This window comes from Rattus norvegicus, chromosome 2, assembly GCF_036323735.1.
Source record: "Rattus norvegicus strain BN/NHsdMcwi chromosome 2, GRCr8, whole genome shotgun sequence".
In the NCBI taxonomy this organism is placed as follows: domain Eukaryota; kingdom Metazoa; phylum Chordata; class Mammalia; order Rodentia; family Muridae; genus Rattus; species Rattus norvegicus.
In genome coordinates this window covers 212,352,294-212,365,320 of record NC_086020.1, presented here as the reverse complement: position 1 = coordinate 212,365,320, position 13,027 = coordinate 212,352,294, and positions in this window count along the sequence as shown.

Genomic DNA, 13,027 nt, shown 5'->3' with positions numbered 1-13,027 from the left:
CAGTGACAGGTCTTGACGCTCTATTTCTGACGTGCTGAATTTGGTGCCTTATGTCTGTGTTCTTCCTGAAACCTTATAATCCCCGCTTAACCACGAGGAAAAACATTAGATAAACCTCAGTCACCCTAACAGGCAAAGCCTGAAAGACTCTGGAGGCATTAGGGAAAACTCGGGAAGTCTGAATAAAGTATGGATTTCAATAAACATTTTCTTTTTTTTTTTAATAAAAAGGCAACAAACAAGTATGCTTGATTGTAGTTTACACATACACACAGTGTTAGAAAACATTAATTTTACATTTCAAAAAAGGGAGGAATTTTTTCTCCTTTTACATATTTCACAGAAAGATTATATTTGGTTTGCTTTCAAGAACTGAATTATTTTCAAGTTGTTTTAAGCATATCACCATCACTGAGAATTGCTGTTTCCTTCTATAGAGTTAATCATTGTTTCTCCTTTCATAATTATCTTATAGTTATATCTTATAATTAACATATTAATTAGGTTATTAATTAACAATATTAATTGAGTATACATAAAATGTCACATATGTGAATATATATGTGTATGTGGGTCATACATTCAGAGATATGGCCTTTAGCATTTGGCAAATATTCAATAACTAGAAAAATAGAAAATTTTAGAGATTATTAAGTTCAATTTTTTTATTCAGTGCAGAATTCTTTCTAAAATGTAATTGCTATCTAACTTTCTTTAAACTTACCTAGGGTCAGGGAGCTCACTACCTTACTTGGCAGTCTGTACCATCAGCAGACAGTGGACTCCTTTTTTTTTTTTTTCAGTTTCTACTGTACTTTATTGTGTTCAACCAAATCACCATGTTACAAAAATAGCAAGCTGCCATAATAAAAAATAAGGCTCCTCTTCCAGCACCAGATAGCATCATTTTACTTTCAAGCCTAGAAATTGCACACTTGTATATAAACCAACCGAAGATGAGGGTTGAGAGTTCATCTTGGTGGATTTTTCCTTTGATGAATATGAAGTGTCCTTCCTTATCTTTTTTGATGACTTTTAATTGAAAATTGATTTTATTTGATATTAGAATGGCTACTCCAGCTTGCTTCTTCTGACCATTTGCTTGGAAAGTTGTTTTCCAGCCTTTCACTCTGAGGTAGTGTCTGTCTTTGTCTCTGAGGTGTGTTTCCTGTAGGCAGCAGAATGCAGGGTCCTCGTTGCGTATCCAGTTTGTTAATCTATGTCTTTTTATTGGGGAGTTGAGGCCATTGATGTTGAGAGATATTAAGGAATAGTGATTATTGCTTCCTGTTATATTCATATTTGGATGTGAGGTTATGTTTGTGTGCTTTTCTTCTCTTTGTTTTGTTGCCAAGATGATTAGTTTCTTGCTTCTTCTAGGGTATAGCTTGCCTCCTTATGTTGGGCTTTACCCTTTATTATCCTTTGTAGTGCTGGATTTGTAGAAAGATATTGTGTAAATTTGGTTTTGTCATGGAATATCTTGGTTTCTCCATCTATGTTAATTGAGAGTTTTGCAGGATACAGTAACCTGGGCTGGCATTTGTGTTCTCTTAGGGTCTGTATGACATCTGTCCAGGATCTTCTGGCCTTCATAGTTTCTGGCGAAAAGTCTGGTGTGATTCTGATAGGTCTGCCTTTATATGTTACTTGACCTTTTTCCCTTGCTGCTTTTAATATTCTTTCTTTATTTTGTGCGTTTGGTGTTTTGACTATTATGTGACGGGAGGTGTTTCTTTTCTGGTCCAATCTATTTGGAGTTCTCTAGGCTTCTTGTATGCCTATGGGTATCTCTTTTTTTAGGTTAGGGAAGTTTTCTTCTATGATTTTGTTGAAGATATTTACTGGTCCTTTGAGCTGGGAGTCTTCACTCTCTTCTATACCTATTATCCTTAGGTTTGATCTTCTCATTGAGTCCTGGATTTCCTGTATGTTTTGGACCAGTAGCTTTTTCTGCTTTACATTATCTTTGACAGTTGAGTCAATGATTTCTATGGAATCTTCTGCTCCCGAGATTCTCTCTTCCATCTCTTGTATTCTGTTGGTGAAGCTTGTATCTACAGCTCCTTGTCTTTTCTTTTGATTTTCTATGTCCAGGGTTGTTTCCATGTGTTCTTTCTTGATTGCTTCTATTTCCATTTTTAATTCCTTCAACTGTTTGATTGTGTTTTCCTGGAATTCTTTCAGGGATTTTTGCGATTCCTCTCTGTAGGCTTCTACTTGTTCTCTAAGGGAGTTCTTTATGTCTTTCTTGAAGTCCTCCAGCATCATGATCAAATATGATTTTGAAACTAGATCTTGCTTTTCTGGTGTGTTTGGATATTCCGTGTTTGCTTTGGTGGGAGAATTGGGCTCCGATGATGCCATGTAGTCTTGGTTTCTGTTGCTTGGGTTCCTGCGCTTGCCTCTCGCCATCAGATTATCTCTAGTGTTACTTTGTTCTGCTATTTCTGACCGTGGCTAGACTGTCCTATAAGCCTGTGTGTCAGGAGTGCTGTAGACCTGTTTTCCTGTTTTCTTTCAGCCAGTTTTGGGGACAGAGTGTTCTGCTTTCGGGCGTGTAGTTTTTCCTCTCTACAGGTCTTCAGCTGTTCCTGTGGGCCTGTGTCTTGAGTTCACCAGGCAGGTTTCTTGCAGGGGAAAAGTTGGTCCTACCTGTGGTTCCAAGGCTCAAGTTTGCTCTTGGGGTACTGCCTAAGTCCTCTCCACGGCGGCAGCAACCGGGAAGATCTGCGCCGCTCTTTCCGGGAGCCTCCGTGCACCAGCGTTCCAGATGGCGTTTGGTAGGGGTTGGGGATTTAGCTCAGTGGTAGAGCGCTTGCCTAGGAAGCGCAAGGCCCTGGGTTCGGTCCCCAGCTCCGAAAAAAAGAACCAAAAAAAAAAAAAAAAAAAAAAACCCCCAGATGGCGTTTGGTGTTTTCCTCTGGCGTCTGAATGTGCACAGAGTGCAGTCTCTTCTGGTTTCCCAGGCGTGTCCACCTCTCTGAAGGTTTAGCTCTCCCTCCCACGGGATTTGGGTGCAGAGAACTGTTTATCCGGTCTGTTTCCTTCAGGTTCCGGCGGTGTCTCAGGCGTGGGGGTCCTGCTGCTCCTGGGCCCTCCCCTACGGGAACCTTAATAAACATTTTCTAAATTATGGTGAAAGAATAAAAGCAATGAACTGAAAGCAACTTCATTAAAAAGAGCAATAAGACAGATAAACTTCTGGTCAGAGTAAAGATAAAAAGAGAGATGACACAACGTGCAGTTGCCATGTATGAACAAGGACCGTCCCTAGCAGTCCCACAGTGAAAGCCAGCAGATGGCCAGTTTTCACCTCAGTGGTTAAAGCCATGTGTCACTAGGCCTGATGACCTGAGTTCACTCCCAGGAACACACATGATGGAAGGAAAGTCGTCCTCTGCCTGCTATGTGCACACTGTGGGGCACTCGTACATACCATGCACACACACGCGCACACACGTGCAAATACACATACACATGCACACATACAAAGATGTATTGAAAATGCTAAAAAAAAAATAATAAGAGACTACTGCAACCAATATTATGTCAATAACTTTGAAGTCTTTCAGTTAGATGGACAAATATTTTGATTAAACACTTGATCTTACCCAAAAGGCCAAGAAGCAATGGACAAATATTTTGAAAAATATAATATCAACGCCCATTAAAAATATGCCGTTGGGGTGGTTCAGAAGTGGCGGGCTCCTGTGTTATTAGAAATGATGACTGGTTGACTTTATGCTTCTAGACTGCTGAGGGCTGGCCTGTGTTCCCTTTGCTGGCTGCCTCAATCCGTAATTTAGTTGCATCGAAGGTCTCTAATGTTGACTTTTCTAAATGATTTGGGGGTAGAAATTCTTTAGGCCTATCCATGTACTCCTTGTCTCTTCATTTCTGATAGACGCTACACTCTCGGGGGAGACTCGGGTTTTCAGCCTGTTGTGATGTTTTAAATGTTTTTAGGTTGTGACTACCTGGTCTATGACACCTTTGTCTGGATCTGCCTGTCCTGGTACAGTGAAGTTTCCTGTGCTTTGTGCTTTAACTCTATGATTCTGTCCTCAGAACAGGGATGCAAAATTGGGATACAGAGACGTGATCTGGCTGTTTGTGACCTGGGAGTAAGACACTGGGGCACTGTCGGGCAGCATGGTGGGAGAATGGAATGTAGAGCCATTTGGATAGGGAGTGTTTGCACAGGCTCGTGTGAACACTTGTTTCCAGCTGAAGGTGCTGCATTTCAGAACTTCATCGCTATGCAGCTCACTAGCACACTTTGTCCACAGGCCTTGAGGGTCATCGCCTCCATGTGCCTAGGGTCTCTCTCTGTTTCCTGATCCACTAAGCTGTAAGAAGCTGTGCTACAAGCTCCTGACTCTGCAGAGTGAGCTGCCCCAGCCACCACCTCGGCTTCCCCATGATTGACTGTGTCTCTTGAATCCATGAGTCCAAATAGATCTTTCTTGAAGTTTTTTTTTTTTTCTTGTCAGGCATTTTGGTCAGAGCAGCACCAAGAAAAGCAACTAATATAGTAGTCAGTCCTGAGAGAAGTAGGGTCTCCAGGTGAGGCTCTGTGGCTTGAGTGGCTTGAGTGCATCCATGTGCACCATGAGGACGTTTTAGTGGATGGCCTGTATATACAGGCATGGCCCCATGACATTACAGTGCCCACTGGTGTCATAGCCACCGTGGTGGTTTCTGTCCATATACTCTTTGGTGTTTGCACAACAATGGAATTGCCTAACCGTGCGCTTCGCAGATGTATGTCCCTGTATTTCAGTGACAAGCCATTCTGCATCTTTTTCTACCAAGACTGTTTTGATGAGCTTCTGTCCCAAGCCACCCCAAGAGATTTGGTTTTGATAGTTACACAACTAGTTACACAATCCCATTCAGACCTGGTGTTCACAAAGAGATTTAGCACAGCCATTTCCATTTTCAAAGGCAAAGGGCTGCAAGGACTTCTGCTTTTCCTTAAAGTGACAAGGCTGCTGAAAGAGGAAACCACTGGCCAGGGATGGCTGACCTGGCTTCCCAGCATGGGGCAGGAAGGAGGCCGTTATGTTATCTTCCCATCATGAGGGCATGATACAAAGCCTCCAACTTGGAAACAAAATCCACCTGAAAATAGAACGTCCCCAGCCTCCCATTTGTAGGTTATTTTTTCTCCCATCTAAACTGTACCGGATGTTGACTTTTCCTCTGGAGATGAGAAAACAGTGTAATTAGTCTCTTCCCTATGCATACAAGCAGTCAGGTATTCAACCTTTGCTCTCTTCTGGGCTGTTCCACCCCACTGCTCTCTTCCCCTTTATTCATGATGTCAGTTCTAGCTAGATGATCACCCAGCCTGCTGTCCCCATGCTGGTCGACTCCCAATACAGGGAAATGTAGATAAACCTTCCTTCTCTACATCCCCAGACTCTCCTTGTCTCTTTTCTTCCTATTCTCAACTCCCATCTCTGTTTTGTAACTGTCTCCTGCTGCCCGTGCTCTGCTCTTTTACTGTATCTCACATGCAATGGCTGACGAAGGCTCCCTCCCTCCCTCACATACCTTCCTGGGGTCAAACTGTGGCCAGAAAGCCTTCCTTTACATGAGTGAAATGCAGCTTCAGCTCTGTGGTCATAACTCACTCTACATGCTCCCTTAGCTGATCCTTCTGTTCCCCACCCCACCCCATCCCCTGCTCCCCCCAGTCACTTTGGTTCTTCTGATGTGGGATTTGAGGGAACTTTCACCCTAGTGAGTATAGAAATAAAAATCGAGACTAGAATAGAAGTCTCGGGCAAGAGTCTAGTTGGATGGGAAAAAAAGGTTGATTGCAGAGAACTCGGCTACCCAGCAACAAAGAAAAATTAACAAGCATTGTAATACTTGCATGTTTTATGCATATGTATGAGCCCGAGTGTGTATGTATGTGCACCATGGGCATGCAGAGCCCCTGGAGGTCAGAAGAGTCATCATGGTCTGGATCTGGAGTTTCAAGTGTTTGTGTCCCTGGTTCTCTACAAAAGCAGAAGATGCTCTTAATTGTTGGACCATCTCTCCAGCCCCCTAAATACACATTTTATTAGGTTGTTGGTGTGGTCTAAACTATGACAAATCTTGTTAGAGAATAGCATTTTAAAAGAAACGTCTCCCCCTTTTACCTTTGAGATTGCCAGGCATTATTTTGCGCCTGGCGACATGTTTTTCTTGTGTGGTAGAGGGGTAAGGCACAGGACATTCTGAACACTTAGGGGTGGAGGGGGAGGAGGGGTGACCCTTGCTGAGGTGGAGGGGGAGGAGGGGGGACTCTTGCTGGGGTGGAGGGGGAGGAGGGGGTACCCTTGCTGGTAGCAGGGTTCACGCAGTAAGGACTTGAGAGTCTATTGTCTCTTGTCCCTCACAAACGAACTGCATTGTTACATTTGCATTGATGTGATCAAACACCTGACAGAAACAACTTCAGAGAAGTAACATTTATTCTGCCTCAGAGTTCAGAAGAGTTTCAAGCTAGCCATGGTGGGGAGGGCCTGGTGGTGAGAGACAGGAATGTAGGATAGCATCTCATGATTATAGACCAGAAAGCAGAGAGATCTGGACCAGAGACAAGGGCAGGTACGTTCAAAGACGTATCCTAAACCAGTCTCCTAAAACCACTACAGCGTTCCCAGTACTGCTGTAGGCCGGGAGCTAAGTGATCAGAACGTGTGTCTACGTGGAGATTCAGTCCATAACAGCCCTATTTCTGCTTCACTTCCTGTCAGTCCACCATGCGTGCTGATTGCGTTTGCATATGCCTTCCATATGCACATGCTCCAGGCTCAAGCTTCAAGTCCTTTCTCGTCTTGTCAGACCTTCAGTCTCCTGTTCTCTCCAGACCTAGCCTACCAGACCATCCTTTGTGAGTCTCAGTCATAAGGTGGTCCCGCCTTTGTTTTGTTACAGAACTTGATGAAGAGCTGCCTTCCTCACTTAGAAAACACGCTCTTTATGAATGAAGCCAGGCCAGGCAGTTCCAGGTCTCTCGCTACAGGGCATGCCTTGTGTCTAAATCTGAAAACAACACTTCAAACAAGTTTGGAAAACAAGATTTGCCTGGAGCTAAGCTATAAGTCTACAGTGGTTTCTGGTCATGTGACTACTGTTTCGGAAGATCCGTGAGGTCAAGTGACTCAGCAAATATTTTCAGGCTAAATGATAGGAAATGAGGGATTGAAAAGCAGCCACTAATAACACTGATGGAAAACACATGTGCCTGAAGCCGGTGGGTGGGAGCCGAGGAAAGTTCCCTGCAGCTCACAGAAGAGTCTGCAGTTTTTCAGTCCAGCCCAAGATGCCTACAAGGCCTACTCGGCTTCCTACCTCTCTCATCAAAGGATTTCATTTCAGAATTTTCCAGATAATTAAAACTTGGTCCTCTAGGCAGCCGAGGTTTTTAAAGCTAGAAACTGGTGATTTTTTTGGGGGGGGGTGTTTTTTTGGCATTCAAGGTCCCAAATATCTAAGGCAAGCTTTAGACTCACAGTGTAATGGACAATACACTTGAGCTTCTGGTCCTCCTGCTGTTAATCCTGAGATTTGCAAGGAAAATGAGTTCCACTATTTTTGAGCCAAATGTGAAGCAAGCTTTAATTAAATACTGACCAGGATGGGCTTAGATCAGGACCACGCCCTGCAATTCCCAGCTGGGTGGTAATAAGACCCCTGTTGTATGGCCACTGTAGTTTCCCATGTGGCTTTGTTATTTTCTAAGAACTACAACTCCCAGCATTGTGGGAAGTTACCTGGTCCTTGGGTAGGTGAGGCTTACAGGTAAACCTTGGGTCTTACTCTGCCTCTACCTCCTCAATGCTAGGATTATCATTCTGCACAACCATTCCTCATGTGTTCAGTGCTGGGAATCGAACCAGGAGCTTTGTGTTAGCTGGGTAAGCACGCTACCAAGTGAGCTCATCCCCAGCCCTTACAATCTTATTTTGATCTAACAATTTCCAGAAGGCACAACACAAGTGCTTCCACTTTCTTAAGCTGTCAGTAATACCATGCGACTTCTCGATAGATCTGGGCAGACACATCAGGTACCTACATTTCCTTGTTGCTTCTACAGAATTGCCTGTCCCACTACTAAGGAGAAATGAAGCCCATGTGTTTAAATAATGATAATTGCCACTGTAATAGCTGACATATATGAGCAGTTTCTATGTGCACAACAAACCCAAGGCAGTCTACACATACTGTTTCATGCTGAAAAACACAGGCATCACTCTCCCCACTTCTATTCCTGAAAAGACTGAGACACAGAGCCATTAAGTCATTCAAGGCTGCACAGAGAGTAAAGTACTAGGCTTCGAGCGTTAACCTAGCTATTGGGCTCCACAACACCCACCTGGTCTAGTCCAAGCTATCCTGAGACACGGCGATAGCTTGGGGCCCAGAATTTTCCTGACTTTAGTGCCAAGAAACGACTCAGACTAAGATGGTTGGACGTCCCATCCTGAGAGCTAGCAGGTACTCTGCCAGACACTCTGCCTGCTTCTGTAGGCCCATGTTCCTCTCCTGGCACCTATTCACAGGTGCTAGGAAAAAGAACCCATAATCCAAGCAAGTCAAACTGCAGGGTCGGATAGGTGTGGGATCCCTAAGGCCACCTATGGTGCATCTATTCTTTCAGCCATTTTGTTCAACTTAATAAGGTTGAGAAGCTTCTGTGAATAAAAATGGAGTCTAACAGGACATGGTGCCCCATGCCCTTCATCATAGCACTTGGGAAATAGTGGCCAGACGATCATGAGTTCAAAGGCAGGATGGGCCACATAGCAATTTCCAGACAAACCTGTGTTACACGGTGAGACATAATTTTCAATATTTAAAAAATATCTTTTTAGGGGATGGCTCAACTGTTAAGAGCATTGGCTGCAATTCCAGAGGACCCAGGTTCAATTCCCAGCACCCACATAGCAGCTCACAACCCTTGTAACTCCAGTTCCAGAACCTCCTACATTCCCTTCTGGCCTCATAGCCGCTAGGCAGGCACATGGTGCACATATATCCATGCAACCAAAACACCCAGACACACAAAATAAAGATAAGTCTTCTAAAATATGTGACTCTTAAAATGGAGTTCTTCATATCCAAAGCAAGCACAGCTTCAGGGAGTTACTGGACATTTTTAAACTGTGTGTACGGTGAGGCATTTTAAAGAATTTAATGTTCAGATATAAAAAGCTAAATAAAAACACCCCATGCATTATCTGTGCTCACATCTCAGCTGAGTGTGACTCCAAGCTCAGGGTCCAGATGCAGATCTGGGGGTTCAGAGGGCTTTGGTTGTAGTCATGCCCCAATATTTACCTACAGAAGATACCACAAAAAAAGGAACATCTCACAGAGACCTGAGCTAGCTGCCAGTATGTTTCTAGTTTCTCTAAGTGGGGGTTCAGTTCTTTTGTTCAACCAGTTTCTGAGGCAGTATTTGTCCAGCCTCCAGGACCCCTCCTAAGTGTGCCTGGTCTCTGGCCTGAGAGGAGTGTATATGCCCAGCGACTGGCTTGCTCCTCTGAAAACGTCCGTGGCTGGGAGGCTGGGGTCAATCAATGGCAGTCAGGCCACTGGGATGGCAGCTGTAGTATTTGAAGAATATTTCTTCATCATATTAAGCAATGCGTTGAGAGTTCAAGGTGAATTTGTAAGGAAAAAGAAAGACAGTCTTCTTGCTTCTTGTTTCTCGCTTCTTGTATCTGTGAAAGTCAGGGTAAGTGATCACTTGCAGGGAGATGCAGTGCTTTAGCGGAAGTGAAGCAGTGTAGGAAAGCCAGTCACACCAACGGAAGCCAATCACAGAGATGCAAAACCCAGGGCTGTTCTCTCTGCTGCTGCCTGCCGATTCATGGACCCCTCTGGTCACTCCCCCTACCTCAGGCAGCAGCCATCAAGGGCTAGGCACAGAGCCACTCCCTTCTGCTGTCCCCGAGCCTGTCTGTAGATCAGTCTCCCTAGAAGGTTCCCCTGTTCCAAGTCAGGCAAAAGGTATTTGGTAGAAACGCTCTTGGGAGTTAGATGATTCCTTTCCTGTTTGAGGCAGCCAGGAAAAAAAAAAAAGCCTTGCTTTTCTTGACTTAATAAAAGTTCAATGGAAAATCATAAGGCATTTTTAAAGGACATCGGGGCTCACATTTCTGTTCACCTATTACTCCCCTTTCTTCTTAAATTTTATATAATTATTTGGATAGAAGACTATCTTAAAACAGAAAGGTCAAGATATTTTCCCTCCTCCAAACCAAACCTAGACTTTTCATGGAAAACCCTCGGCAGCATTGTGGAGGGAAATGGCTTCCTTGCTTAGGTGACCCAGGGCTACCTTGGCTTTCTCTGTCAGGATGCCTACCTTTGGAGATCAGCCACTGTGCTGTGTTTAAGCTGAGGAGATGCCAACATGCCGAAAACTAACGCTCCCTCCAGCATATCAGACACCTATGTTTGAAGTGGGTCCATCAGCTGCATGCCAGGCTCGATAGTTTATAGCTCTGGCCAACATGTGATTGTATCCCTGTGGGACATCTTCTAGCCAAAAACTGCTCTCAGAATCCTGACTCATAGAAACCAGGGAGATAATAAGTAAGTGGTGTTGTTTTAAGCCACTAGGCTTAGATTAACTTGTTGAGGAGTGTGTGGTCCTTGGGTCTGCTCCTTTGTGGTTAAGAGGTGGCTACTGCAGTGCCTAAGTACCATTGAGGCAAACAGAATATATAGTATCAAGGCAGAATCCAATTGGTATTATAATAGGCACCAAACTACTGGAATCTTCTGAATCCATATCCAGATGTGGGGTTTTACAGCTTGGAGCCACAGCACTGGTTACATTCATATATTCTCCAGCAAGGGCAGGGCCTACTCTAAGGGTTTAGATGAGCTGTGTATGTTTAGCACCATCTAGCACACTAAGGAAAGCCCTTTCATATCAGCCCTTGTGCTGATTTCAAAGCTACTGATTTTGTCCGTGCTGACCCATTTCTAGCATCAAGTACGCCAACAGGAAGGGCTCTGCAGTTCACAGAGAACGTTCATAGAGGTTTTTAAAGAGGGCACTTCTGAAGTATAAGCTTCCTAGAACACTGTTGTACACGTACACACACACACACACACACACACACACACACACACACACACACACACACCAAGGGTGTGAATTCCTACTGAGTAGACCTGTGCCTGAGATATAATGTAATCGGCAAAATGCGTACGAGGTCACTCTGAATTCACTTTGCCAGTGCCCGGATGAGAGACCAATTCCAGACTGTTGTAACACCCAACCTGTCTCTCTGACCTCGGTTCATCTGCACTTCCCCTTCCAAGCACCAATCACGCCTCAGGAGAATAAGTTCTCGGATGCCAAGTGCCTGCGTGCTATGAACGCTCTTTATGTGCACGGGTCTTACTCGGCCCCTTCTATACATCGTTCATTGTGTCTAATTCCTCCAGCTCCCGCCTCTGAGGAGCAATTGTCACTATCCCAGTGGGAGTTCAGAGAGACAACTTATACCAGACCGAGCCTCTTGACCAGATTAAAAACTCCTGAGCCAGATCTTCCATGGTGACAGGTTGGGCAGGCAGCGGCAGACTAAGACGCACAGAGGAGCTCTCCTTTCATGAACCTGGACGGGTTCTTCAAAGAGGAATCTATGAAGAACAGAGGGGACTTGATGGAAAGGAGTCACAGGATCAAACTAATCCAATGCTTAGAAGGGGATGAAGATGAAATAAAAACACCGCTGTCATCTGATATCACAATCGAGGAAATAACCTACGGTTTAGGTAAGGACTAATGATGCATCACTAAGGAGCCCACCCCCTCAGAAATGACCACTTCTTGTTTTCAAGTCTTGCCTCATTTCCTCCTTTATGCTAAGTGATGCTGTTTCCGTTTGTTGATGCTGGAGCAGAGTGTCTTCTTAGTATCCTGCCTGCCTTCCCCAATTTTCTCATTCACATACTGGTAAATCACGTGCTTGAGTGAATTTTACTGAATGTTCTAGAACAGATCGAGGGATGTCCCCTTGCTTTCTAGGAACATCGGCCACTGTGTGAAGGCCTCGGAGGATCGGTCCCTTATTAAGTTCTGGCTTTGACTCACACCCATTCTCACGGGTTGAGGTCAGGAAGTGTGGAAATTAACATCTCTCCGCTCGACATGCGAACACTCTTTGTAGACTAGGAATTTTCTCAGCATGGGCAGGGAGGGGCTGCCTTTCTACCTATGTTAGTCCTGGGGCTCAAGTTTGTTGCCTTGGGCCTTGCTGGTCAAGGTCATGGTGGTGATCAGTGTTAGATTGCCAAGTAGCAGCCTGGGATCTTTTCCCATTCTCTGCTAACAAATCTGAGAGGAGATGAGCTTGGGGTCAAAGCATTCCTCACTTCAGCAGTGACACCAGTACTGGTTCGTTTTGTGTGTCAACTTGACACAAGCTGAAGTTATCACAGAGAAAGGAGCCTCAGGTGAGGAAATGCCTCCATGAGAGGGTAGTGATCGAGGGGGGAGGACCCATTGTAGGTGGTGCTATCCCTTTCTCTAAGAGAGCAAGTTGAGCAAGCCAGGGGGAGCAAGCCAGTAAGTAACATCCTGCCATGGCTTCTGTGTCAGCTCCTGCTTCCTGACCTGCTTGAGTCCCAGTCCTGACTTCCTTTGGTGATGAACAACATAGAAGTGTAAGCTGAATAAACCCTTTCCTCCCCAACTTGCTTCCGGGTCATGATGTTTGGGCAGGAATAGAAACCCTTGCTAAGACAACACCTAAATGTAGTCGGTGTTTCTGCTTAGGCTGCTTCGCGCTTTACATGACTTTACCCCTGTCCACATATGGGCTACTCGTGCCACTGCATTTGGACACTGCCAGAGGAGCTCCTGACGGGGACACAACTGTTTGCCGTATAAAAGAACACGCAGAAGAGCAGTGATCCTGACATCCTGACGGAGAAAGAGTCTAGCACAGCACAGACAGAGAATTTACTGGCCACTGAGGGAGAATAGAAGGCAACT